Source organism: Carcharhinus amblyrhynchos, chromosome 20 (genome assembly GCF_965287045.1).
Source record: "Carcharhinus amblyrhynchos chromosome 20, sCarAmb.v2.hapA, whole genome shotgun sequence".
Taxonomy (NCBI): Eukaryota; Metazoa; Chordata; class Chondrichthyes; order Carcharhiniformes; family Carcharhinidae; genus Carcharhinus; species Carcharhinus amblyrhynchos.
In genome coordinates this window covers 50,386,001-50,409,269 of record NC_137343.1, presented here as the reverse complement: position 1 = coordinate 50,409,269, position 23,269 = coordinate 50,386,001, and positions in this window count along the sequence as shown.

The window sequence follows — 23,269 nt, the reverse complement described above, 5'->3', positions numbered from 1 at the left end:
ACAGACTAATAAAGATTGGCAAAAAGAGTCAACAGTAACATGAGGAAAAAACATTTTTACACAGTGAGTGGTTAGGATCTGCAAACCACTGCTTGAGATTGTCTGCAGATAGATTCAGTCATGGCTGCCAAAGAAATTAGATAAGCACCAGAAGAGAAATATTTGAGAGGTTACAGGGAAAGGGCAGGAGAGTGGGATTAGCTGAGTTGTTCATGCGCAGAGCAGGCGTTAGCCTGACAGGCCAAATGACCTCCTGTGTCACTCAATGATTTGAATGCTTTAGAACATAGAACACTACAGCACAAACAGGCCCTTTGGCCCACAAGTTGTGCCGATCCTATCTCTATCTACCAGGCCTATCTATAACCCTCAATCCCATTAAATCCCATGTACTCATCCAGTCTCCTGTTTTGAAGAAGTTGTTCTTCTAAGTTCTTCTAACATGTACAAATATATTTGGTGCCCTGTTGCTGCTTTATGCCCAACTCTCCAGCCTCTTGTCATGATTTGCATTGTGAAGCCATGTGATCTACCTTGTAAACCTCTATGGTTTGTCAAATCTCTTTGTCAAAAGGGTCCATTGAGTGAGTGTTAAGTTTTACAGAGGTGTAAAAAAAATTTAAAGAACTTAATGGAAATTAAATGAATTTCCTGACATTGGAAACAAAACACAAGGATGTTGCAGTTTTGTGAAGAGGATTAAATATACATGTTTAAAATCACTTACAGATCAGTTTAAATGAAAAAGAATTTTGGATTGTCTAATTTCATGTATTCATACATGTGATTTGCATTGCAAAAACAAGATATTTTTGGAACTTGAATTAAAAAAGAAAGAAATGTAATGTAGTTTAGAATGATATATGCATCATGTGTTCTATAGTTGGGAACTGTAAATAAAAAGGGTGTTTAACATGACAGCTCACAGCCAAGTCCACACTGAGTCATTTCTCAGTCCAGTACACCACAACAATCTTCTAATATGATAAATCTGCAATGCCTGCAGGTTTAGGCAAGGGACAATTACACAGCATCACACTAATGAATATAATATGAGGATGATATGGTTAGCTTCCCACTGGGAGTGAGGCTAGCAGAAGGAGGATGCTTTGTGGATCAGTGGAGCCTGGTAGATTTCCTTTGCAGACCATTGGAGTCTGATAGATATCCTTTGTGGATCATTGGAGCCTGGTAGATCTCCTTTGTGGATCACTGGAGTCTGGTAGATCTCCTTTGTGGATCACTGGAGTCTGGTAGATCTCCTTTGTGGATCACTGGAGTCTGGTAGATCTCCTTTGTGGATCACTGGAGTCTGGTAGATCTCCTTTGTGGATCACTGGAGTCTGGTAGATCTCCTTTGTGGATCACCAGAGTCTGGTAGATATCCTTTGTGGATCACTGGAGTCTGGTAGATCTTCTTTGTGGATCCCCTGGTATGAGTTGGGGCTGGTGAACAACTTGGTGATCATTCTCTCCCACAAGACTGTACTGGATCATAAGATAACATGTTGTAGCTGAGTCATCAATGTCTAATTCAGTATCATTATCTGAAGAAACTTCAGCAGTAACTTTTTTGAAGAATAATACACCCTTCATTATGATAAATTTTCGTCTTCTTGCAACAGTCATCTTGCCTTTTCTTCATTTGATAGTTGTTGTGGATCGAAAGGTGCACTTATTTTTGAAATCTGCCGTAATCTCCTTTCTTCAATCTGCTTTCTTTAGTATGCATCTGTTTATTTTCTGAGTTTTGTCTCTGTTCTCAGAGTTTGCGTTGTATCTGTTTGAGTTTGAGATGGCATGAATTATGGTCGTTCGCACTTGGCTTGTATTTCCCAAATCAGTGCTTGACTGAGAGATGGATATTTTGAATGCAGAATTTGGAAAAGTTGTTGCTTCCAGTTATCTTCTTTCAATAAGAGGTTCTGATTATTTTCACTGGAGTTTTTTTGGAAGTATTCTACATTTCCTTTGGCGTTAGGCCACGAGGTGTTACCCATCAATGAACTTTTCTCAAGTGAGTGGAAAACTCAGCTGACCCATGAAGGTGAGCTATTATTTATTTTTTAGATATCTGCTATTTTTAGCAAAGATAGAATCTACCCTATGGTCTGACTTGCTGAGGTTAATGTTACACTTTGACTTCAGGGTATGTGCTGTAGTGATCTGTCAAGTGTTATGGTTCAGGTCAGAAACTCCAAAGTGTTTTATGAAGCCCGCCTGCATCATAAGTTTTGCATCTTGAATTTGGCTAGGATAAGCATATGTTTCACTTCAGGTATGATTCAAATGACCCACTAGGGAGCTTCTTTCAAACAATGTTTATTTAAGAATATAGTTAACATGAGTAATAAGAAAATTAGCTAAAATTTTTATCAATTACAAACAAGAAATAAACAATCATAAAAATGTATAACCCTTATGAAAGATATCTACAATGTTCTAATCAAATCAATCCCATAGACAAAAGACCTTTTTCACAGGTTTAAGACAGCACAGACCAATACTGATGTGATACGGAAATTGAGTCCTTTGGTTGAAGTCTGCAGTTCTGTGGATTCAGTCCGAACCGTTTGAAGACAAGACAGCTTCCCGCACCACAGAGACTCTGGTCCAGCGCCCAACAACAGCAGCTTTTCACCCTTCAGGAAAACAAGATTTTGTTTTCAGCTAACCAACAACAATTCTCGGCTCAGGTCACTGTATGTGTGGAGTTTGCACATTCTTCTCGTGTCTGCGTGGGTTTCCTCCGGGTGCTCCAGTTTCCTCCCACAGTCCAAAGATGTGCGGGTTAGGTTAATTCACCATGCTAAGAAGTTGCCCCTTAGTGTCTAGAGATGCTTAGGTTAGAGGGATTAGTGGGTATAGTATGTAGGGATATGGGGGTAGGGCCTGGGTGGGATTGTGTTCGGTACAGACTCGATGGGCTGAAGAGCCTCTTTCTGCACCGTAGGGTTCTATGAATAGATTCTTTCCGTCAGGAAGGCAAAACCTTGTTTTAAGATTGCCAGCAGAATTTCCAAAATTAACAGGGAGAGAGAGACTTCACAAACAACCCCATTTAAGGCACTTTATAGCAATAAAAGGGCTCATCGTGTCAGCCCGACAACAATGACATCACGTCAGCTGTGAGCTAAGAACACATTGAAGCTGAGAACTGCAGAAGTGATTTTTTTTTAAAAAAAATCTCTTAAAGGTACACTAACACAAGACCAGCAGATATTGCCCTATAGGAATTGACCAAGAAATTCTCCTGATACTTCCTTCCTTGGAGCTCCTGGTAAAGATGCCATTCTGAGTAGTTCTGGACTTTCTACACCATTGCTAAAAGCAGCTTAGCAAGGTAGGCCGAACTTCACTTTTTACTCAACCATTTTATCTATGATTTCTCTCTCAAGAGACTCTGTGCCTTGATATGTGACAGGAGCTAGCTCATTAGATTTGGTTTCCAGTGATGCAGGAAGACAAGTCCACTTCTCCTCAGTGAGCTGCAGATTTGTCTTTGCGTGGTTGGTATGGCTTTACACTTGCACTATCACCATTCACTTGTATCTGCAAAATTTCGTGAACAATGGCAACATTTCATCTTTTGCTGTTTCCACTTTGATTCATTGCTTTTGAAACTGCATTGTTGGGAAGTTTTTATTCTTTCATGGGATGTGGGCATCACTGGTCAGGCCAACATTTTTATTTACTATCTCTAATTGCCCCTGAGAAGGTGGTGATGAGCCATCCTCTCAAATTGCAGCAGTCCATGTGCTGTGGGTACGCCCACATTGCTGTTTGGGAGTTCCAGAATTTTGTCCCAGCGACTGTGAAGAAGTGGCAATCTAGTTGTGAGCCAGAATTGTGAGTGGCTTAGAGGGGGATTGCAGATTGGTGATGTTTCCATACATCTGCTGCCCTTTTCATCCTAGATGTTTGAAGTCATGGGTTTGGAAGATGCTACCAAAGGAGCCTTGGTGAGTTGTTGCAGTGCATCTTATATATGCTCCACACTGCTGCCATTGTGCGTTGGTGTGCAGGGAGTGAATGTTTAAGGTGGTGGATGGAGTGTCAATCAAGCTGCTTTGTCTTAGATAGTGGCAAGTTTCTTGAGTACTGTTGGAACTGCACTCTTCAGGCAAGTAGTATGTATTCCATCACATTCTTTGACTATGTCTTATAGTTGGTAGACAGACTCTGGGGTGTTGGGTGACTTTCTCATTGCATAATTCCCAGCCACTAACCTGTTGTAGCCACTGTATTTATATGGCTATTCCTGTTCAGTTTCTGGTCTATGATAACCCCCAGAATGTTGTCAGTGGGATTCAGCGATGGTAATGTCATTGAGTGTCAAGGAGAGAAGGTTAAATTCTCTCTTATTGTATTTGATCATTGCCTGGCAGTTGTATGACATGAATGTAGCTTGCCCCTGTTATGAAGGGGAAGGTTGATTTCCTCTCTGAGAACTAACATGCAACCATTCAAAGAGGAGTACCTCCCTTCATAATCTGTTTAAGTATATGAGAGGAAGTATAAACTGCTCTTCAGCAACTTTTAGTGGTTAAATCAAAATGACAATCTGGGACTCTGTAAAATCAATAAATAACACTTTATTTATTTAACTAACAATGAACAGGTTAACTAAACTATTAATAAGCTGAATAAAACAGTATCCTAACAGAATGCTGTTTAGATAAATACAATTCCCACTTATTAACAAAAAAATAACATTTTTAGTCACCCTCAAAATACAACCAGGTTTTATCTTCCAGAATTTTCAGTCTTCATTATCAAGATTAGGCTTTCTTTTAAGACATAAATGTGGCTGTTACACTGGCAGGCGGCAGTTACTGGCTGTCGCAAGCTGAGAGCTGGCTCTTATATCCCTGATGATATAGCAACGCCCTCACAACTCTTTTTACTATCAAAACAGTTGCAAATACAAAGATATATTACGCCAATATCAACACCAAACAAGTCACTTAAATACAATAGTACAAATAACATCACAATACCAAGCAGCTCGCAGCAACAATAAACCAGTGAGTTGCTATTTAAACAGTACCGATGGCTAAGAGCGTTCTTTAACTAATAACGAGCAACTACTCCCTTACACTAAGAAAGAGTTCATTGTAGGTTGTCTTTGAATTTCCAGGGCATTGATTTGATTTGATTTGATTTATTATTGTCACATGTATTAACATACAGTGAAAAGTGTTGTTTCTTGCGCGCTATACAGACAAAGCATACCATTCATAGAGAATGAAACTAGAGAGTGCAGAACGTAGTGTTACAGTCATAGCTAGGGTGTAGAGAAAGATTGACTTAATGCAAGGGAAGTCCATTCAAAAGTCTGATGGCAGCAGGAAAGAAGCTGTTCTTGAGTCGGCTGGTACATGACCTCACACTTTTGTACCATTTTCCTGAAGGAAGAAGGTGGAAGAGAGAATGTCCGGGGTGCGTGGGGTCCTTAATTCTGCTGGCTGCATTGCTGAGGCAGTGGGAAGTGTAGACAGAGTCAGTGGGTGGGAGGCTGGTTTGCATGATGGATTGGGCTACATTCACGACTTTTCGTAATTTCTTGCAGTCTTGGGCAGAGCAGAAGTCTGTGTGTGTTTCCTCCGGGTACTCTGGTTTCCTCCCACAGTCCAAAGATGTGCGGGTTAGGCTGATTGGCCAGGCTAAGAAATTACCCCTTAGTATCCAGGGATGTGTAAGTTAGAGGGATTAGTGGGTATAATATGTAGGGATATGGGGGTAGGATTGTGGATATAGGATTGTGTTCGGTGCAGACTCGATGGGCCGAAGGGCCTCTTTCTGCACTGTAGGGTTCTATGATTTTATGATTCTAAGCCATACGAAGCTGTGATACAATCAGAAAGAACACTTTCTATGGTGCATCTGTAAAAGTTGGTGAGAGTCGTAGCTGATACGCCAAATTTCCTTAGTCTTCTGAGAAAGTCGAGGCATTGGTGCGCTTTCTTAACAACAGTGTCAGCATGGGGGAACTAGGTCAGGTTTTTGGTGATCTGGATACCTAAAAACTTGAAGCTCATGACCCTTTCTACTTTGCCCCGTTGATGTAGACAGGGGCATGTTCTCCTTTACGCTTCCTGAAGTCGATGACAATCTCCTTCGTCTTGTTAGCATTGACAAAGAGATTATTGTTGCCACACCCGTTCACCAGATTCACTGTCTCATTCCTATACGCTGTCTCGTCATTGTTTGAGATCTGATGGTGGTGTCGTCAGCAAACTCGATAATCGAATTGGGGGAATTTGGCCGCACAGTCATAGGCGTATAAGGAACGTAGAAGGGAGCTGAGAACACAGTCTTGTGGGGCACCGGTGTTGAGGGTGATCGTGGAGGAGGCATTGTTGCCTGTCCTTACTAATTGTGGCCTGTGAGTTAGGAAGATCAGGATCTAGTCACAGAGGGAGGTGCCAAGGCCTAGGTCACGGAGTTTGGGGATGAGTTTCATAGGGATAATGGTGTTGAAGGCTGAGCTGTAGTCAATAAATAGGGGTTTGACATAGGTGCCCTTGTTATCTAGGTGTTCCAGGGAGATGGCATCTACTGTGGACCTATTGCGGCAATATGCAAATTGTAGTGGATCCAGGTAGTCCGTAATGCTGGAATTGATTTGTGCCATGACTTGCCTTTTGAAGTACTTCATAATGATGGATGCCAGAGCCACTGACTGATAGTCATTAAGGCATGCTGCTTGGTTTTACTTAGGTACAGGGATGATGGTCATCTTCTTGAAGCAGATAGGGACCTCAGATTTTTGTAAAGAGAGGTTGAAGATGTGGGTGAATACTCCTGCCAGCTGATCTGCACAGGATCTGAGTGTTCGTCCGGGTACCCCATCCGGGCCAGTCGCTTTCTGTGGGTTGACCTTTGAGAAAGCTGCTCTGACATCTGCAGTGGTGACCCCAGATACATGTTCATCCAGGGCTTCCAGGATGGAGGACATGGTCTTGCTGACCTCTTGCTCAAAGCGGGGATAGAATGCATTGAGCTCATCAAGGAGGGGTACATTGGAGCCAGCAATTTTACATGCCTTCACCTTGTGATCTGTTATGTCTGTGGACCTTGCCATAGTCGGCGGGGGTCAGTGTGGCTAGCCTGGGGCTGTAGCTTGGTCTGGAACTGTTGTTTGGCATCTTTGATGGATCTTTGGTGGCATTGCCTTACAACATCCCCATAATAGGATTGGTTTACAGATTACTAAAGCATCAAGTTCAAATTTGATAGACCACTGTTGTTCAAATGCCTCATTTAAACTGATTGGGCAAACTTCAAAAACAGTCTCTTGTCTCGGCAGCACTATTGCCTGGCCTTGTGACAATGTTTCAGCCTGTGTACTCCATATGCACTGGCAATTTTTTTCCTCAGACTCAGTACAGAAAAAGCAAATCCACTTTTTAAAAGGCAATTTTACAAATACCAACCTCCCAATACATTTATCAGCCCAATCTTGAACTTTGTCCAGGTCTTGCTGCTTATTGGCACAGACTGCGTTGGCGGCTGAGGTGTTGTGAATGATGTTAAACATGGATGATTCATCACTTACTGACTTTAAGATTGAGGAAAGGTCATTGGTGAGCAGCTGAAAGTGATTGGACCTAGGACACGATCCTGAGGACCAGACAATTGGCAGCTGTATCAGATGGAGTTTAATTGATTTTGACTAAATGTCTGCTTAATAAACAGGTGGGTTCTCTTCATGTTTAAATCGCTTGTATACCAGCTTACAATTGTATACATTTTCCATCGTTCATTGTATTGAAAATCAAGATAAATTGAGCTTTTGTCTTTCTGTCGAAGGGAAATTTCTGTCGTCCCTGAGTTCACCTTAAGACACTACATTATAGTGTGACAAGTGCACTATTCTCGTCAAACTCCCCACCTGCCACTGACCCTGCAGTGGGTCCCAACTGGGTGCTTCTCACCAGAAGTGCGAGCCTCTTGGGCATTGTCTCTCTACTCACCAGATAAATGAAAATACTATAAGTGGTGGCACTACTCCTGCAGTTGAGACCGCTCATTTGTTCTCAGGAGAACTTACAGACGTTGCCCAGTGTCTTTGTCCACACTCAGTGTCCCAACCAAATCAATTTATATTCTTGCAAACCAATAAAAATAAACAACTCAACAGGGTGACAGTCCCTTGAATGGGAACTGCTTTCAAAAGAAAGCTTATCTAATTGCTCCTGGAGCTGACGATGTACTAATTTATTTGTATTCAAATAATTGTTGAGGGAAACAGATGATGCCTAATAGACATTAACAGATCTTAACAATGTAATTGCTAAGACATTAACACCATTAGTCATCACAGTGCCAATCCAGAGCAAAGGGTCTACAAACTTTTCAGTACAAGGGCCACATCGTATATTTCATAGATTTTCAGGGGCCAAAGAAAAAAAATTAGTTTTATAAATGAATGAGTAAAATTTAAACAAATGAATAAGTTTTATTTGGATCATCTTTGTAATCAGCATGATATGATTCAGAACAAAAGAGAAATGTGACAATTACAAAGAAACAGTGTCATGCTTACACTGGGAAATGATATATAATGAGTAAAAATGTCAAACATTAGCAAATACTCTGACAAAATAATCAATTACTTAATTGCAGATGAGAAAAGCAGGCTATTCATTTTTTAATTAATTTTATTTACTGAAATTTTACATGTGTTTACTTGAAATGAGAATTTGCCCAATTTTTTGGCATGCAATAAGAAAAATAAACATGCCCCAAGAAAGAACTTCAGTAAAACAAAGAAATTCAAAATAAACTTGAATCATTAATTAGAGGTCGAACAAAAATAAATTCAGTCTGCACCTTTCTACACAATTCTGGCAATTGGAGTTTTCAATCTAACCAACAAATCATGAAGTTTTGCACAAGATTAATGGGAGTGATGGAACTGCTTTTTTAATTTCAAAATATTGCTGAACTGAGGTTTCAAGCTTGAGGAGCCAATTATTAGAATGGACTTCAAATGCTCATCAGATAAATTTGCTCGATATTTGGACTTGACGTACTTCATTTTTGAAAATGTTTGTTCACGCAGGTACGTTGTACCATAAACTGATACAAATCCACAAGCAAAACACTTGGAAACTGCTCAGGCTGCAAAGATTTATAAAATTTCCTTCTTTAAACTTGTCTTTCAGCATGTCATCTGACTGGAGATCAATAATTTCCATTTGAAACTGACTTGGGAGTGTTTCAACATTGCAGTCAAATGGATTTTGAAACAGTTTTATTTCAGCCGTGTTTCCATCAAGATCAGAAAATCGTTCTTGAAATTGTCTTTGCAAGTCCTTAATGATTTCTGTTGCAAATGAAGAAGGAAATTCTGCTTCACTTTCTTCATTAAATTTTTCACAACATGGAAAATGAACCAAGTTATGAACTTTCAGCTGTCCTTGAAATAGCATCAGTTTTGCCCTGAATGCCTTGACATTTGCGAATAGATCACAAATCAAATTTATTTCACCTTGCTACTTCAGATTCAATTGATTCATATGGCCTGTCATATCTGCAAAAAATGCCAATTTCCAAAGCCAGTCGGTGTTTGATAAAAGTGGTTCAGGTCAATTCTTCTCTGTGAGAAAGGAATCAATTTCCTCTCTGAGCTGAAAGAACCGTGATAGAACCTTTCCACAACTAAGCCATCGAACTGCTGTGTAATAAGGCAAGTCACCAAACTCAGAATTAGTTTTTTTCAGAAAATCACGAAACTGGTGATGATTAAGCCTGTGAGATGGTTTGAAATTTGCTGTTGAAACAACAGGTTTCAGAACGCAAGACGTATCCACATATTTTCTGCACAATGCTTGTTGATGGATAGTACAATGCAGAAACATGGACTTTGAGAATCCACCAACCTCACATTTGTCCAACCAAACCTTTCTTCACCCCGACATGTTCTTTCCTCTATCAATTGTCACGCATTGCAGTTTATTCCACTCCAGGTTATATTCTAACACAGTTTTTTGCAATTCTTTGAAGATTGTCTTTTCCAGTTACTGTGCTGTGCATGCTATGTACTGATGCTAATTTTTGTGTCACATTAAATTCACTGTAGACACCACAGATGAATACTAGAAGTTGTGACGTGTCACACACATCAGCCGATTCATTAAGTGCGAGAATATACAACTGAAAATTTCTTGCGTTGTCTGCAATTTGATCAAATATATTGCTTCCTATATCCTCAATTCTACGAGCAACAATATTTGGCGCAAGACTGATGATCTTGACCAGATTTGCTTTTTCTGGGCATAACTCTTCCACTGCTTCAATTATGCAGTCTTTGATGAGATCTCCATTGGTGAATGGCTTTCCTCTTTTAGCCAACACATAAGCTAGTTTGTAACTGGCCCTGGTTAAAGCTTCATTTTCAATTATCTTCTGTGTAAAGAAAGCTTGTTGGGAAAGCAACCTGCGTTGCATTGATTCAAATTTTTCCGAATGCTGTGTTCCTGTGAATTGGGAATAATGTGGTTCATGTTTGGTCTCATACATTGTACTCCTTCAAAACTGCAACAGTTTTGCACAAGGCTTTATCACCTGCTTGTACAAAGAAGTACTTTACATCCCATTCTTCATTCAACAGATGGCACTCACTGTCCACTTTTTCCTTTTTTCCTTCCATAACTGAATTGGTCTGAATTGCTGCTGTCATTGTCATTGTTCTCGCTCATTTCAGACAGATGGAGCTTACGGATTGGATAAAGCAGCTGTCACTCAGTCAGTGCAGAGCGGCAATTGGATAACAGATGTCTCAATGGCTGATTCGTTTAATGAACTGTCAGTCACAGGACAGCAGCTCTGATTGGACAATAGCCGGTAAAGAGGGTGGGGATTCCCATGGATCGCGGAGTGACAGCAAATGTCTGGCCAGTGGCTTCTGTCCCCGCGTCCGGATCCTGAGTCAGCGGCGGGTTCCGGACACGGGAGTGTTTTTGGCAGCGGGAATCCCATCATGTCCCGCTGGCTGCGGACCAGATGTAGCCTGCTGCGGGCCATAGTTTGGAGACCCCTGATCTAGAGCCAGACTCAAGAGAGTTTTCTTTATCGTGCTGATTCTGTCAAGCTGCTTCATTGGCTGTGGTTTCATTAGCTACTAGTTAATGACAGTGGGAATCTCATTCATCCATTTGTGTGTGTCACTAATTAGGTGACAAGGCTATTTTATACACCTCACCTGGCACTCATATATAGTGTGCCATTTGCATCTTATCCAATACAAAAACTTCCAGGAATGACCACTACCATGGCATATTGAAGCTGCTGTCAGCGGGGGACCTGGGGTGGAGGGAAGCATCTAGTTCTCATGAGGAAGAACGTACCTTTGATATCTGCTAACAGAGAGATGAAACTGTGTTCAGGTTGAGGTAGTTCTTCAATTTAGTTGTTCAAAATTTATTATTAAAAATGGTAAAGCCTGCTGCAACGATTACAAAAGTGAGTTTAAATTAAGAAATAGGAACTGACAGATAAAATCTCAATTAATGTGCTGCACTTCACACAGCCTCAGGGCCCTTTGCTATCACCAGGCTGAGAGCTTCATACTTTAGCCGAGGATCCAGATTGAGCCTTCCGTCATCCAGTCTCGGGTAATCGGCTTCCATTTACTGCTGGGCACTTGATCTTCTCATTGTTCTTCTCGAGCCACTTGCATTTGGCTCCCAACACAAATTCAAAGAATCTGACCTCCCAATCTTTGGTCAACGCAAGCATATCTGTATAAGGTGTTGGTATTTCTATGCTTTTCATCCCATCGTTTTTCAAATGACAAGGTTTCATCCTCATATCTGATTCTGACATATCACTGATACTTCAGTGCCTAACTTGAAAATAGTAACAGGCTTTCATAAATTTCCATATGAAGCCTTGGTTCCAACCATATTTACAGATGTGTTAAAACTGATCTAATATTTTATTGCGGCATTTGATTCTGGCATTCTTAATAAAAGGGCTTCTAAGTGTGAGTGGAGTTCTCCTTTGGAGCGTCATACCTCCTAAATATTTTGACTCTTCATAGAAAATATAGAAAATAGAAAACATAGAAAATAGGAGCTATTAGGCTATTTAGCCCATTGAAACTGTTCCTCCATTCAGTATGATCGTGGCTGATTGTCTCTCATTGCTATATGCCCTCTCTCTCCCCATACCCGTGCCGTCTTTAGTGTCAAGATATCTATCTATTTTCTTCTTAAATGGATTGAGTGACTTGGCCCCCACAGCCTTCTGTGGTAGAAAATTTCATAGGTTCACCAGTGAGTGAAAAGATTTCTCATCTCTATCCTGTGACTTGAGACTGTGATTCCTTTTTCCAAATGCCAGTTAGGGCAGCATGGTAGCACAGTGGTTAGCACTGCTGCCTCACCACCAGGGACCCAGGTTCAATTCCGACCTCAGTTCACTGTTTGTGTGGGGTTTGCACATTCTCCCCATGTCTGCATGGGTTTCCTCTGGATGCTTTGGTTTGCTCCCACAGTCCAAAAGTGTACAGGCTAGGTGGATTGGCCATGGTAAATTAACCCTATTGTCAGGGGGATTAGCAAGGTAAATATGAAGGGTTATGGGAATAGGGCCTTGGTGGAATTTTCATTATTCATCTCATACACTACAACCCTGCAGCCTCAATTCCTCTCTGCATTGCTTCATTGATCATCCAGAACCTGCTTCTGTCTGTCAAAACTAAAGTGAAGAGGCATTCCAGGCATTCAGTGAATGATTTTTTCGGCCTTTTTAGGACATTTTCTCTAACTTCTATTGGTAGAGAGGACAGCTGTTGTCTTTAAAAGTGTCTTCGAGAGGCTGGCAGGTTCATAAATGTTCCCACACACCTGAGAGGTTTTCCCTTCCTGAAGTGAATGTGGCCTGATAAGCACATCAAGATCTTTTGTTATGGAGACCAGTCCTCCTTTTAAAAGTCTCAAAAAAACCATGTGGTGGTCATCAATTTGTATTTGTTTGGGAGCTTAAACTCTAATTCTGAGAGTTTTCACTCACTGTCCCTTTGAGAATCTGACCATTCCAATAACAGAAGATAGTCTGGTATTGTGATTTCAGGAAATGTTTATTAATTTACAAAAGATAATACTTAACAATGTTAGATCTTGTAGGTTAATATGGTTCTTGCCTCCCAATTCTGCCTACCGTGCAATTCAACAAGTCTCCTCTCTCTGTCACATCTGTGATCCTCTGTACGTAAATGAAAGCAGCCTCTTGTCTGTGTAATTCTCCAGTTTGCAGTTTCTGCGTGCCTGGCTGCTGATAGCGAGTGTATTTTAACCCTTTCTGATACACTGCCCATGCTCAGGATCAGTGGCGTACTTGGGCTCTGTTTCGGGTAGTGAGCAATCAGTCTCTGGTTCAGCTGTGTATCATCAGGATTATGATTTTCAGTCTTCCGCAATCAGAGCTGTCTCTGATTTCTTAAGGATGGCAGTCACCCACGGATGTGTTATTTCCTGACTGGTTTGCTAAAGTGTCAGTCACTTGTCGAACAGGCCTTCTTCTTTGTTTCATTAAATTTAATGGCTTTCTACTGAGAAGCCTTAGTCTCCTTGTCAGCTTATTTGAGATAAGAAAGCATGGTGTCAAGTATTAATGATTAAGTTTGACACCATGATTAAGTCACTGTCTCCAAATGTCTAATTGATATGTCTGTATTATCATGTACAGAATGGGTAGGATTTTACGAGTTCACTTGGGCAAGGCTCATAAAATCCCACCCGAGACCATTGGAGAATTCCATGCTGTGAGCGGTAAAATTCCAGCAAATATATTTACTCTCTTAGTCCATGTAATCAGTATGCTTTGTATGGTTAGAGATGTGTCTTTCCTTACCTTTGGAGTGTGTTTTCCAGTTAACTGATTCAGAAGCAAACCTTGGTGAATTTGAAATGAGCAAGGTTATATATTCTCAATTACCTCAGATTAACACAGTTTCACGTACTCTGACTCATGGATCAACGCACAAAGAGTAGATACAGATTATAGTTAATTCAGTTTCAGGATTATGATTTCCAGTCTTCCACATTGCAGACCTGTGGTTTCTTGAATGGATTTGATTCTTTAAATTTGAGGTGAAGGTCTTGTGAAGTGCAGATGTCATTGCAGCTTGCAAGGTTTCTTGTAGTTGAATATCTAGGGGGGGTTTGTTCTCAGGTGAACTTTCAAACTTTGGTTGCTTGATGACTTGCAGCTAGTTTCAGAGTCTGCTTCTCAGACTGGTTGACGGTTCTGTTGGATCTGCTAGGACCTGCAATAATAAGTGTGCAGTTCCTGAAATCAGTTTTGATCACATGACCACTGGGCTAACACATCTGAGACCCATCCTGTCTGGTTTCGATGGGAGAGGCTATCCTATTATAATAGGAAGTTAATAATGGCCATTAGTTTTGATTTTCCCTTTTATCCAGTGTGAAACATGGAGACAGACACTTAGAAACTTCAAACCTTTTAGGTATTGGTCCCTATTTAAACAATGAGTTGTGTGAATTCCACAAATGGTTCTGATGTACCCTCACTTATGTTCATATTTAATAAGGTATTCATTGATGACATGATACTGGCTGTAGTCCAGATGCCAAAATGTCACATGATTTGTAGCAGGCGCCTTAACAGTTTGCTGTCGAATTTTTATTGTATTGACTGAAAGTTCATAGTATGACACCCCTGAACTTAGCATAACGGTATCAATATTTCATGTCCGGTAGAATTTTGATTAAGACAGGTGCTTATTAGCGTTTCGACTGAAACAACTACTTGTTAAAATTTATTCTTTCATGAGATGTGTGTCACTGACTCAGCCAACACTTGTTGCCCGTCAACCACTGTCTATGAAAAGGTGGTGGTAACCCACCTTCTATCAGGATGTGGCCAGGACTGGAAAATTGAGGTTATGAGGAAAAATTGGATGCTTTCCTTGGAACAGAGGAGAGATTTTATCGAGGTGTACAAAGTTGTCAGGGGCTTAAATAGAGTGGACGGAAAAGGCCTATTTATTTTAGCAGAGGGTCAGTCATTAGGGGGTTGTGGGGGGTCTGGACTATGTGAAAAACATTATAGAGACAGAAACCATCAACTCATTTAAAAGGCATCTGGATATGCAACTCAAATGTCATAACCAGCAGGGCAATGGACCAATTGCTGGAAAATGGGATTCGGCAGGGTGGCTCTTTTTCTGGCCAGCGTAGACACAGTGGGCCAAAGGTCTCCTTCTATGCTGTAAACTTTCTAGGATTCTTAAACTAGTGCAGCCCATGGATGAAGGTACACCCACAGTGCTGTTAGGGATGGACTTCCAGGATTTTGACCCAGCAATAAGGAAGGAACAGTGATGTATTTCCAAATCAAAACGGTAGCCTGGAGGGGAACTTGCAGGTGGTGATGTTCCCATGTATCTGTTGCCCTTGATGGTGGAGGTTTTGGGTTCAGAAGGTGCTGTTGAAAGACCCTTGGCCACTTGCTTGGCCAGTTGGTACACACTACTGTGACTACATGTCAGTGATAGAGTGGATGTTGAAGGTAATGAATGGGGTGCCAATGAAGCAGGCTGCTTTATCTTAGATGGTGTCAAACTACTTGAGTTTTGTCGGAGCTGCACTCATCCAGGCACATAAGAAGTATTTCATCACACCCCTGACTTGTGCCTCTTAGTAGGTGGACAGGCTTTGGGGAGTCAGGAGGTAAGTTATTCATCAAAGAATTCCCAGCTGCTGACCTGTCGTTGTAGCCACAGGATTTATATGGCTTCTCCCGTTCAGTTTCTGGTCAGTGGTAACCCCTGGGCAAATCAGCAAAGGTAATGTCATTAAATCTTGTTGGAAATGGTCATTTCCTGGCTCTGGAGTGGTACATATAGTCCAAGGTTGCAACTAAGCTACTTATCAATCCAATTTATTCAGAATTTATTCAGATCTGCTGTTTCAGTAGCTGATAAGTCACAAAGTAAAGTTTATTTATTAGTCACAATAAGGATTATTTTGACACACTCAAAATAAGTGCCAATTTCGAATCTTTACGTTGCTCATCGACGTGGTTGCCTACCTCTAGTGAATCCACAGCCAAGGGAACACTGATCTAAACTGAGGAAAGATATATTAAGGTCAGATAAAAGGATAATTAAGCTACACTGACATCCCAGAATCTAACTGGGCCTAATGAGCCAGGTGTTTGATTACCCAGTGCACTAATCCATACCTTGTGGAAGGGGATAAATTAGGGTGGGAGTGGTGGGGCAAGTCGAATTAGAAAATAGTGATGTTAAAGTTTAATAAAATAATAAGAATAGAATTAAAGTTAAAATTAAAACATTAGAACTTAAAGAATTGTACAGGTCCACGGAGTGCAATGTAGACCAGTCAATCCAAAATACGATTGAGCCAGTTTGCAAAGTGCAATGTAAACCAGCCTAACGAATTAGTGTCAATTTAATGTTGCCAATCAACCTAAAATGCATGTCTTTGGGTGTGAGGGGAAACTGGAGCACCTGGAGGAAACCCATGCAGACACGAGGAGAATGTGCAAACTCCCACAGACAGGTGAGCTGAGCCGGGAGTCGGGCCCAGGTCCCTGGAGCCGTGAAGCAGCAGTGCTAATCACTGAGCTATTGTGCTGCCCATAACGCGGTCCAACATGAATACACACACACGGACGAGAAGTATGGAGTAGCAACAGATACGCACACCCGCATTGCACCGAGGATCTATGCGAATGCCGAAGACATTGCACCCAACCAAGGGGCTGGGCAGAAGCCACATGGGTGGAGGAGTACCGGCGGCGTGAAGGCCCACCAGCGGATTAAGGACCAACTGAGTAGCTAGAACACATGGGGCAGACACGACAACACAATTGCTATCGGGTGCACTGCTGAACTGCCGCACGAAAGGACCCACGCTCCACACAGGCAGGCTGGACACACTGTCAAAAGCACCCCAACCCCAAGGGTGGACTGCAGAGACACCCCCATAGTGATTACGTGCGACACAATGGCAAAGCCCGATCAATTGCACAGGCATTGCATGTATGACGTCCTGGAGCAACCAACGCACAACCAACCGCTTGCGCGCTCCTTGGTGGTGGCGTCCCCACGCCAACCGAGCCAAGGGGGACAGAGATATCCAGGATGAAAAGGCATTATTTTGCAAGAAAAAACAAACAAGTAATACAAATGTATAAACAAACAAGTATTAGAACATAGAACATTACAGTCCAGTACAGGCCCTTCGGCCCCCGATGTTGCGCCGACCAGTGGAACCAACCTAATGACCCTCTAACCTAAACTATTCCAATGTTATCCATATGCCTGTCCACTGACCATTTGAACGCCCTTAAAGTAGGCGAGTCCACAACTGCTGCAGGCAGGGCATTCCACACCCTTACTACCCTCTGGGTAAAGAGCCTACCTCTGACATCCATCCTATAATTACCACCCCTTAATTTAAAGCGATGTCACCTCGTGTTATCCATCACCATCCGAGGAAAAAGGCTCTCACTATCCACCCTATCTAACCTTCTGATCATCTTGTATGCCTCAATTAGGTCACCTCTTAACCTTCTTCTTTCTAACGAAAATAACCTCAAGTCCGTCAGCCTTTCCTCATAAGACTTTCCTACCATACCAGGCAACATCCTGGTAAACCTCCTCTGCACCCTTTCCAATGCCTCCACACCCTTCTTATAATGCGGCGACCAAAACTGTACGCAATACTCCAAGTGCAGCCGCACCAGAGTTTTGTACAGTTGCAACATGACCTCACAGCTCCGAAATTCAATCCCTCTACCAATAAAAGCTAACACACCGTACGCCTTTTTAACAACTTATCAACCTGGGTGCCAACTTTCAGGGATCTATGCACATGTACCCCAAGATCTCTCTGCTCATCCACTACCAAGAGTCCTTCCATTAGCCCGATATTCTGTAACTCTTACCAAAGTGAATCACCTCACACTTTTCCGCATTAAACTCCATTTGCCACCTCTCAGCCCAGCTCTGCAGCTTATCTATGTCCCTCTGCAAACTGTAACATCCATCCTCGCTGTCTACAACTCCTCCGACTTTGGTGTCATCAGCAAATTTACTAACCCATCCTTGTACACCCTCATCGAGGTCATTTATAAAAATGACCAACAGCAGTGGCCCCAAAACAGATCCTTGAGGTACACCACTTCTAACTGAACTCCAGGTTGAATATTTCCCATCAACCACCATGCTCTGTCTTCTATCAGCTAGCCAATTCCTGATCCAAACTGCTAAATCACCTTCAATCCCATGCATCTGCATTTTCTGCAGTAGCCTACCACGGGAAACCTTTGCTAAAATCCATATACACCATGTTAACTGTCTTACCTTTATCCACCTCTTTGGTCACCTTTTAAAAAAACTCGATAAGGTTTATGAGGCATGACCTACCCTTCACAAAACCGTGTTGACTATCCCTAATCTATTTATTTCTTTCTGGATGAGAATAAATCCTATCCCTTATAATTCTTTCCAAAACTTTGCCCACAACAGAAGTAAGGCTCACCGGTCTATAATTCCCAGGATGGTCTCTACTCCCCTTCTTGAACAAGGGGACAACATTTGCTATCCTCCAGTCTTCCAGCACTAATCCCATAGCCAATGACGACATGAGGATCAAAGCCAAAGGCTCTGCAATCTCCCCCCTAGCCTCCCAGAGAATCCTAGGGTAAATCCCATCCTGTCCAGGGGACTTATCTATTTTCATACTCTCAAGAATTGCTAACACCTCCTCCTTATGTACCTCAATCCCGTCTAGTCTAAAAGCTTGTATCTCAGTATTCTCCTCGACTACATTGACTTTTTCCTGCATGAATACTGACGAAAAATATTCATTGAGTGCCTCTCCTATCTCTTCTGGCTCCACGCACAACTTCCCACTACTGTCTCTGACTGGCCCTAATATTGCCCTAACCAATCTTTTATTCTTGGCATACCTATAGAAAGCTTTAGGGTTCTTCTTGATCCTATCTGCCAAAGTCCTGTTCTTGCTCTTCTTAACTCTCTCTTTAGCTCCTTCCTGGCTAATTTGTAACTCTCCAGTGCCCTAACTGAGCCTTCATGTCTCATTTTTACATAAGCCTCGTTCTTCCTCTTCACCAGAGATTCAACTTCTTTAGTACATCATGTTCCTTCGCTCAACCACTTCCTCCCTGCCTGACAGGTACATATTTATCAAGGACTCGCAGTAGCTGCTCCTTGAATAAGCTCCACATTTCAGTTGTTCCCAGCCCCTGCAGTTTCCTACTCCAACCTGTGTATCCTAAATCTCGCCTAATAGCCTCATAATTACCTTTCCCCCAGCTATAACTTCTGCCCTTCGGTATATACCTATCCCTTTCCATCACTAAGGTAAATGTAACGAATTGTAGTCACTATCACCAAAGTGCTCACCTACCTCCAAGTCTAACAACTGGTCTGGTTCATTACCCAGTACCAAATCCAATGTAGCTTCACCTCTTGTTGGCCTATCTACATACTGTGTCAGGAAACCTTCCTGCACACATTGGACAAAAACTGACCCCTCTAAACGTGCTTGAGCTATAGCTTTTCCAGTCGATATTTGTAAAGTTAAAGTCCCCCATAACAACTGCCCTGTTACCTTCGCACCTATCCAGGATCATCTTTGCAATCCTTTCCTCTACATCTCTGGATCTTTTTGGAGGCCTATAAAAAACTCCCAACAGTGTAATCTCTCCTTTCCTGTTTCTAATCTCAGCCCATACTACCTCAATAGACAGGTCCGCATCAAACGTCCTTTCTGCCACCGTAATACTGTCCTTGACCAACAATGCCACGCCTCCCCCTCTTCTACCGCCTTCTCTGCTCTGACTGAAACATCTGAACCCCAGAACCTGCAACAACCATTCCTGTCCCTGCTCTATCCATGTCTCTGAAATGGCCACAACATCGGAGTCCCAGGCACCAATCCAGGCTGCAAGTTCATCCACCTTATTGTGTATGCTCCTTGCATTAAAGTATACACACTTCAACCCACCCTCCCGCCTGCCAATACTCTGCTGCGACCTAGAAACCTTATCCTTGACCTCGCTATTCTCATCCTCCTCTACATTGGAGCTACAGTTCAGGTTCCCATCCCCCCTCTGAATCAGTTTAAACCCCCCCCCCCTCCCCCCGAATAGCATTGGCAAATTTCCCCCCCAAGATATTAGTACCCCTGTGGTTCAGGTACAGACCATCTCTTTTGTGGAGGTCCCAACTACCCCAGAATGAGCCCCAATTGTCCAGGTACCTGAAACCCTTCCTCCTGCACCATCCCTTTAGCCACGAGCTCAAACATTTTCTCTCTCTATTCATCTCCATGCTATCCCGTGGCACAGGTAACAAACCAGAGATAACAACTCTGTTTGTTTTAGCCCTAAGCTTCCACCCTACCTCCCTGAATTTCTGCCTTACATCCCCATCCCTTTTCCTACCTATGTCATGGGTTCCTACGTGAACCACGACTTGGGGCTGGTTCCCCTCTCACTTAAGGATCTCGAACACTCGATCAGAGATATCACAGACCCTGGCACCTGGGAGGCAACATACCAACCGCGAGTCTCACTCATTCCCACAGACTCTCCGATCTGTCCCCTTAACTATGGAATCCCCAATCACTAATCCTGTTCTTTTCTTCCCCCAGTCCCACCTGAGCATCAAGGTACTCCCGAGACCTGTACCCCATGGCTTACCCTGGTTGAGTCTTCCTCCCCAACAGCATCCAAAACAGAGTACTTATTTTGGAGAGGAACAGCCTCGGGGGATCGCTGCTCTGACTGCTTCTTACCCCTTCTAGCAGTCACCCACGTATCACTTCTATGAGTAACTATCTCCCTGTAACTTTTATCAATAGCTGCCTCTGCTTCTTGAATGATTCTTAGTTCCTCCAGTTCCAGCTCCAGGTCCCTAACACGGTCCTCAAGGAGCTGGAAATGGATGCACTTCCTGCAAGTGTAATCAGCCGGGATGCTACCCGAGCCCCTCACGTCAAACATCCCACAGGAGGAACATCGCACTGCCTGCACTGCCATCCCTATTACGTTTCTTACCAAGAAGCAACAAAAAAAAACTTACCTGCTCTCACTCTGAGTCACTCTCCTTTCTTTTAGGTTAGAGGAGGGGGGAGGGTGGGATACTCTACACGTGTAGAGTATTGGGATTCCTCACCGTTCCAAGTTATGGGGGTCGAGGAAAAAGAAACTACTACCCAGGCCTCCTTGTGACTACTTCTGGTATCTGGTTTAAAATTTAGAAAAAAACTAAAGATGATAGTTAAAAAATAAATCAGTAGTTTACCCACAAGCTCTCCTCTCACCGATCACTGCCTCTCTGATGTGCTCCCAAGGAACAATGAGGTCGATTCTCCGAGGTGAGTAACTTTTAAAGGGAGAAAAAAAACTATTACCCAGGCATCCTTGTGACTACTTCTGGTATCTGGTTTAAAATTTTTAAAAAAACTAAAGACGTTAGTTAAAAAAAATCACAGTAGCTTACCCACAAGCTCTCCTCTCACCAATCGCTGCCCCTCTGATGTGTTCCCAAGGAACAATGAATCCTCCATATAGGTTCATATGGTCTCCATAAAGGCTTTGAAAGGCAAATAGTCAAACAAGCACAGAACTTGTGTTTTGATTGACGAAATGTCTCTCACTTGTCGTTGGAGGTACCTAACAACTCCAATATTAAGGACAAGGTGAGTCTTGAAATTTGTTGGGCGAATGATTGAAACCTTTCAATACCCAGGAACGTCATCAGGCTGTTGCTCTTTTCTAGCCATTTGCCCCTGGCGCCCATTACAAATCCAAAATATTGTGGTTCCAGGCCTCCTATCATCTTCATAATTTCAGATCCCAGGTGGTTATACTTCTTACACTTCTCTTCCCATGCCTCCTCTAAGCTGCCACAATTGTCGTCGAACCAGATGATCACGTCCACGTCCGCAACGCATTGATCTTTAGCCCTCTTAAAGATGATGTCTGGCTTCCAGAGGGAGCTACCCTTGCTTGGCAATGAGTCGCGGCTCTAGGTCGGATGTCCATCCTTATTTTCCAACAAAATTGTGCAATTGATGCAAGATTTTATTATGGCGCTTAATCCTACAATTTTTCACAAAGGGAGAAAAACCAGAAATATGTCCAAGTGTTTCAGTACCTGCTTCACAACGTTGGCAGGTTTTGTTTGCCAGGGGTTTACCTCTTGTTAGGGTCACCTTTGTAGGATACAGATTGCATCGTAGGAGTAGGTTATTAATGAACTGGTTTGATTTTAGGTGAAGTGCAGATTTAATCCAGCTATTAGATACTTTGTCATTGTTATAATAATGAACTCCAACACCTTGCCATTGTAACCGTCTCCATTTGTCAAATTCCCAATCCCTCCATCCTGCATACTATTCAGTGGCTTTTTGGGACCTGCTTCCTCCTCCCCAAGTACTGGCATTACCGCCCTGAACATATCCATTGAGTCTGTAATGTCATTGTTTCCTTCATCAGCATCGGGCGGAAAATCCTCTATTTCTGTCAAGACATTGAGAGATCTCAGTTGCTGGATGTTATCATCGATGTTCTGCTCACAATACTGAGAGGAAGCGCAAATGATTCGATCAGTGGAAGCACATAATGATTCCCATTTATGAATAATGGCAGGTGGTGCCTGTACTTCGAGTTTGGGAATCCCCAAGCGTCCTTTCCTCATACGGGAATAGAGGATGCCACCCATTATATGCGGGGAAGGTGTAGGAATTGCTTAGCAGCATTAAGGATGATTAGGTCTAACTTAATAAGCGTGTTCTGTGATGTCTCAGAGAGGATCAGATGAAAATACAATCTCGGGATGACATAAACAGTTAAAATCTCCAGGTGTTGTCTTGGCTGGAGAGCTGCAGCCTGCAAGCTGGATATCCAGGCTTTCAGTTTTTCCTCCCAAGCGCCTTCTTCTACACCTGCCCATGGATCTATCCGGGCACCCAAGTATTTTTCAGTATCACCTGGGGGGATATATGCGATTACCTCCTTCCGAATCTGCCAGTTTTTATAGTGATTAAACAGGGAGATCTTTCTCTTATACGTAAAATGGAAGCCTTTTGTCTTATTGATGTTAATAGACAAACCTGTGAGATCACAGAAGGACAGCAAGATTTTCAAGCTTCGCGCCATCCCAGTGTAAGAGTCACTCGAGAGGGCAATGTCATCCGCAAAGGCCAGGGTTGAGCAGTTGATTCTT